This window comes from Colias croceus, chromosome 5 (genome assembly GCF_905220415.1).
Source record: "Colias croceus chromosome 5, ilColCroc2.1".
Lineage (NCBI taxonomy): Eukaryota > Metazoa > Arthropoda > Insecta > Lepidoptera > Pieridae > Colias > Colias croceus.
The window spans coordinates 12,493,363-12,500,212 of NC_059541.1; the positions used below are offsets into that span (position 1 = coordinate 12,493,363).

General features: G+C 35.5%; 1 long non-coding RNA gene across 1 annotated transcript; it reads left to right on the forward strand.

Moving 5' to 3' along the window:
• Window positions 1-1,405, forward strand: LOC123692135. Its single transcript, XR_006751492.1, has 2 exons — window positions 1-761; window positions 885-1,405. It is a non-coding gene; the product is annotated as an uncharacterized LOC123692135 (long non-coding RNA).
• The last annotated feature ends 5,445 nt before the right edge of the window (window positions 1,406-6,850 follow it).

Sequence of the window (6,850 nt, forward strand, 5' to 3'; positions counted from 1 at the left end):
TTGATTTCGTCCGTTTTAAAGGACATAGTATTTACACACATGCTGGCGCTATTATGGCAGACCTAAGCTTCGCTAATCGGTATATTGGGAAGAGACTAGCTATGTCCTTCGCGTACATGCATGTTTTTTTACCAAAGCCATGTACAGTCGCGAATGGTGACCATTTGAAAATTGCAAAAAACGGATCTCTTGACTCTTTTGATAAAATTGATAATATCTGTAAGTATTTTGGCTATTTTGCTTATAATGTTATATTATTAGTTAGAATACGATTGTGAGTATAGTATTTTGACATAATTTTGACATATTTTACAATATTTGGTATACAAATATTCGTTTATATACGATGTCCCATAAAACGGACGTTGACAACTTGGAGTATATACTAGGGTATTCTTCACTTGTCCTATGTAACGGACGTTGCCAATAAGGCCCTCCATTTTCAACGGAATAATTTTGATATATTTTTCTCTATTTTTATTATATTTTACAGGAGCATGACTTGGCAATCAATAAAAAATTACCTCACTACCTCTGGCGGAAGCTGAAGAGTCTGGCGTTGAGTTGAGATGTCGATTTCGAAGGAAATGTAGACCTACAGGAGTGATTTCACTATGATAACAGTGTCAATCATTTACCCCCAGCACCATACCTTCGGAATTATACGACATATTGATTTGAGACACAATGAAGATTCAAAAAGTCAGAATTTTTACCATCAACAAAATATTATTGCTGCAGAATTACAGCCATTACATGAGGTGTGAGATGAATCTTCCCTACTTCTCAGTAGTTCTTCAGCCATAGCATCATGTTACTTACCAGAAATACCACCCAATGTTTGAAAATTTAAATAATATAATACCTTACAAATTAAAAAACAGGCAGACAATGGATATAATATATGCCAAAGAATCCAAAAAAAGCGATTTAAATTTCCTGTTCGTTTTGGTACTTCAGGCATGGTATACGACTTCTTTGCATACGATGAAGCAAACACATTTCAAACTGTACAATTTAGTGAATGGGAAGAGGACTTTCTTGGTGTATTAGATAAGTTCTCAGGCTATGTAATACTATTTCTATTCCAATTCTTAGCATATTCTTAGGCTGTGATTTTTAGTACTGTCGTTTTTTAAAATCCATTATTTTTAACGATATCGTTAAAGTTTTAACCAACATTTTAAGACAGACGTTTGAAAAGCTTATTCTAGATCCTCCATAATTATAATTTGATAATAATTTTGAATTACAGAGTTGAAAATGTGCATTGTAGTCATGTACCACGGTTGCAGGAATAATGTACAATGTCCGTTATATGTGACGGTTCGAACATGTACATATAATTGGCAATGTCCGTTTTATGTGACATAGTGAAAACAATAGAAAAAATTAAAATTTTTAATTTTTTTTTCATTTTCCTCTTTTCTATCCTAATTCCAATACGTCCTCCAAATTTGGACATTATAAACTCAAGTTATCTAGGGGTGACAATTTAAGGGTTAAGAATTAGGTACATAATATCACTATTGTCAAATAAAATCACTAATTCATTGTTTAATTCTATTTCAATATCCATGACCCAACCATGAACCTAGATCCCAGTTATAAATCTAAACTGTATCGAATTTCAAGTCAAGCTTAGCAGGTCCGGAAATAAATGGGTTCGACTAGCGAGTAGCGACCGACGGACCTGACCGGATCTACGGTAAGGAGATTTGGCCACAGAACTATATCGAGATAGAAGGAAATAGTTCGTCGATTTATATGAGAACCGACCGTGTAACATTTTGCGTAGGTATTTTGACGTCACGCGAGTCTTTTAGTGATGTTCACAACGTCAAAATAATTGTCTCCTAATAAATAGAAACTAAGTAGGCAGGTAAAACATTTTATGGAATTATTAACTTAAACTGTATGTATGTATATGCATGTGTATATGAATGTATTTATGTATGTTCGGATCAAATCTTGCAATTGAATATATATTAAAGAAGTTTTACTCAACTTATTGAGCTGAAATTTTGCATACATGTGCAAGTCAGGTGACACTATTAAATTTTAGTATCATGGTGCTGAGCTAATGATGGAGACGGAAGGAACTCCTCAACCACTTAACATTATTCGCCAAAACTTTGATGGGCCAGTAAACGAATCTTCATGAAAATGTATGGAACAAATCAGACTGTGTTTCGTAGGAAACCAGTTTTTGCTTCCATCCATTTATTTCTCACAAGAGAATCTTTCGGAAAACTGAAAAAAATTTGCAATAAGTATATAGTAAATATATTTTAAACCATCGATATACCTTACAATAATATTATATAGGATTAAAAAATAATTATCATTTTTCTGTTTTCAATAGGTATCGATTTGAATCGACTAAGAAATCGGCATTGAAAATCGTGGCGTACAACTCTATATGCTTACTTTTGACAGAAAAATGAGAAATCAACCTTTACCGCGTTTCGACAGTTTGGAATGTTTTATTTTCATTGCTGGTTTTCAATGCATGTCCAGTCTGGCGTGTAAAATTAAAACCGTAATGGAAAAGTAGCATCATTCCGTTACCGTTTACATTAAATTAATACGGAGCACAAAAATAAATTGTTTTATAAGTAATAACAGATATTTTAGGGCAAAAAGTACTTACAGGTGAAAGGAAATATTTTTATTGACACCTTCTACTTTTTTGGTGGTGTTTGCACAGTTAATTATCGAGCACGGGATCATTTTCTGTTTGCATTAGTACGTCACACACGGAGAGCGGTCGAGAGAGGACTGAGCATCGTGGCGAGCAAAGACGATGATTAATCGTCTTTTCGCCACGCGAGGTACATACACTCTTTCCTTCTATCTCGATATAGTTCTGTGGATTTGGCTTTAAATTACGGAACCATGATGCTGTGAGCGTTCTATATTATATGCGACCCACCTGCATGCTGCTACACAAGCCACAGAACGTGCTTTTGATTTCAAATAATATACCTTTAAATGACTAAGCTTCAATATGTGAAACATTGATAAAATTAATTGCAAAGAGACATAGAAGGTCTTTTTGACTTTAAACAAAGTTCAGATTAGTCTTATCATTAATTAAAAGAGTTTTTAAATGGGTGCTTAAAACCCTACAAGAAATGAAATAAAAAAGTCTGGAGTTCGTTACATTAACTTTATGAAACGTACACCGTTTCCAAAGTCGAAAATAACGCTATTAAACTTGAAAAACCGCAGTGAAAACTTTTCTCATCAAAACGTGATATTTGAAGAAAGGGATCAATAGTTACTCCAGTTTCGCGGTTAGAGTCACCGCAATATTTGAATAAGCTATATATTGTGTACATTGAATCAGCGTTTTTACAAATGGATAAAAGTAAAGGAGATTATTCTGTTTGTAGTCGCGGCATTGTGCGGCCCCGCCCGTATGAGACGCTCCAGCGGAATTAGATTGGTTCCCTATGTATCGCTATCGAGACAAAGTCACAAAGAGCCTTTGTGTATCGCATGTCAGGCTTTTTGATAAAGGTACAATTTAATTATAGAATACCTAAGACCTAATAGCTTTCCGAAACGAGATCAGGTACATTGATTAACATTACCTTCGGAGCGATCCAATAAATAGGGCCTTGCTCAGACATTCCTCTGCCAATTGTCGTTGCTTTATATCATCCGTTTATTTTATGAAATAATAACATGAAATATACCATAGAGCTGCCATGAATTACTTCCGACAAAAAACGCAAAATTATAATTTTAATGAACTGAAACACGTGTTAAAACTTTAAAAGAATGTATAAATTTAATATGACGACAAAAATAGTGTTGCTATGTATATAGCTACGGTGCCTCAGGAGACATGAATGGACGTCCAAGGGCCTCACGAATAAGTTATGTGCCCCCGCCCTTACGCGAGAGACCTTAAACAAAGAACATTTCTGCATCTTTAACTACGTACAAAGTAGAGCAAATAAAATTCTCGTTACCGTTATAACATTCTGACAAAATTAAACTGGATTAAGGCTTTAATAATGCATAAACTTTTATTACGTAAGATAGAGAGGGTGTGGTATCGGAGTTAATGCGGGCTCATTTGGCAGCGAGCGGCCATTACGGCAAATTCGGCTCTCTGCTAATTACCATAGGGCTTAAAATTAAACTCGTTCCGGCCCACGTCTGCGATTAGCGCGTTCCGTTTAGGCGCTTCTAACATTTATATGCTGATGACGCAGTACATCGGACATTAGTGGACGCTGCAGTGCGAGGCGATGGAACTTCGGAATTGGCGTTGTTTGGTAACTCGATGGCCGCTCATTAAAGTAACTTTGCGCGTCAGCCCGCGAATTATTGTCAAAACGTCGGGTCGCTCCTTCAAGAGGGTTGGATATTGGAATTAAAATATTTCATTACGGGCTCAAGCGAGTACATTGAAGAGTCTCGTGTAACTGTACAAAAGTTTGTGTAACGTTGATAATAAGGACAAGGTTGATGTTAGATTAAAATTAAATAAGCTAATAAAAAATTATAATGTTTATTACAAAATTTCTGAACTTATGCGTACAAACAACTAATCATGGAATACAGAATCGAGAATTATTATAACGTGGTTTGTTACGTAATATGCAGCCATGTTACAGCCATTTCATATTAACTTTCATTGAACTTGAATACCTGATACCTTCCAAATATGTGTTCCAGTAAACATCATCAAACTGCACTTGAAAGTTCAGGAGTTACATTGAAACTGCTAAAAGTTCGTTCATGTAACAACTGAAAGGGGCCTCGTTGCACACTGCATCGCTTGAACCTCTCAACATTAGTTTTTAGTGGGCTCTGTACGATCATTTAAGATACAATTAGACTGCACTGTCACAATAATACTACTTTTGTAATAGGAATACATGAAAATAGTTAAATACGTGGCGAGCAAAGCCGTAGGAAGTTCACAAAATTAGGCGAAATGCTGGAAGTCATCTTAAGAAATAACAATATTATAATCTGTTTCCTACTGGTACTTATTCATACGAAAGTAGAACGTTTTTTCAATACGAACAGAAAAGACAGAATAGCAGCCGTGTGAAAAATGATTCTCAGGGATGATTTTTCTTAATGTAGAGCTAAAAAAATGTACTCCACTTGAATCGTGCAAGAACTTCTATCCACACAAGTTCTATACGTCTAAATATAATGTAGCAAGCACTTCCGTAATCGTGCTTTGATGGAAAAATGACTTCACCGCATTAACTAAATTGCTCATAAAATTTCTTCAGCGCACATGTTTTATAATGCGAGTTTTGAGGAAAGAAATTGTTAACTTTTTGTCAGGACTCTTGACTTATGTAACAGGGAATTTTCTCTTCTACTATTTTTATAAACACTTTTACCCCTTGTAAAAGTGTTTATAAAAATAGTAGCCTTATTACAGAACCTGTACAGTGTACATACAGAACCAACTTTTTAAAATAATTGTAATCTTGAGCTAGATTAAAACTACCCCTGCGAGGGCGAGCAATTAATAAAATTACGTAGCCATTATTTAAAAGTTTCAGTGTAATGGAAATAAATGTTAAATGTTGGAGAGCTGAAATAGTGTCCTTTATTCATAATGTATGAAGCGTGAGTCCGGGCGGAGGGCCGGCGGAGGGACTCGCCGGAGGGACAGGCTCGGTAAATAGATTCTTAAGGGCTTATGAAAACAAGCTTTCATTTTGACAGGCTTTTTGTTATTGGGATCGGTTTGCCGCTAGTTTTTGCCCAGTGGGTCGGTCTGAACTAGCGAGTGTATGGAATAACTGATTTCAGTCTCTTGGTATTTGAAAGTTTTGATTTATTAATAAATAATGATAGATGATGAATGAATGAATTCGTTTGCTAGTTGCGGTAATTATTTGCGGGAATATGAATCTTACTGAAACAGATAAGCTTTATTTTTTAAATCTATAATAGAATTTAGAGCGATTAAAATCAAATTTAGCATAAACGTATCAAGCGTAAAGCCACATTCAATATCCGATGCTCAGTTAATAGAATTACAGCTGCTGTAAGGCGCCTGCACCACGTATAAATGTGGTGTCTGCGGACGGGCCGCCTCACGCACCGTTACTTGCCACACTATTGATGTGGTACGACTACACAGAGCTAAAGGTAAACAGTAGGTACGTATTAACTTCAGACAGAGCTTTAAATAATAAAAAAGATTGGTTGTAATTGAAATATTATAAGTATTTATAAAATAAATTTCTTTTTAATTAAATAGCATTTCTATTTATTACGAAATTATTTTGATTGTATAAAGCCTTTCAAAACTTAAAGCTTATCTTGCTTTTTATCTACTACATTCTTCATCCGAACCGCGAGGGACTGGAACATGCTTCCTGAGTCTGTGTTCCCCGACGAGTACAATATGGGGGTCTTCAAGCGAAGAGTGAACCGGTACCTTCTAGGGAAGCGCGCTCCATCTTAGGCCACATCTCAGCTTACCATCAGGCGAGATCGTGGTCAAGCGCTTCCCTATCACACAATAAAAAATAAAAAAAATACTACAATATCCGTTTGTGTGGATTTTGGCAATCAATAACAAAAACCATTCGATACAATCGTTTTAAGTCATAAAAGAAGTACGCAAAAAGCTCTCTCTTTATATGAAACTGGTATATTCAAATTCACGAAACATACGATATTGCCATAAACAGCTAGTCTATTTAAAATATATTTCTCTTATATACTATTGAATTGAGCAATAAGAGAGAGCTTGCAGATTGTGTTCATGGATAGTTGTTGATTTATTATGCAAACGTAATAAAAATTCATGTTTGTAGACGAGACACGGCGAGCGGCGACACCCCGCGCTCTG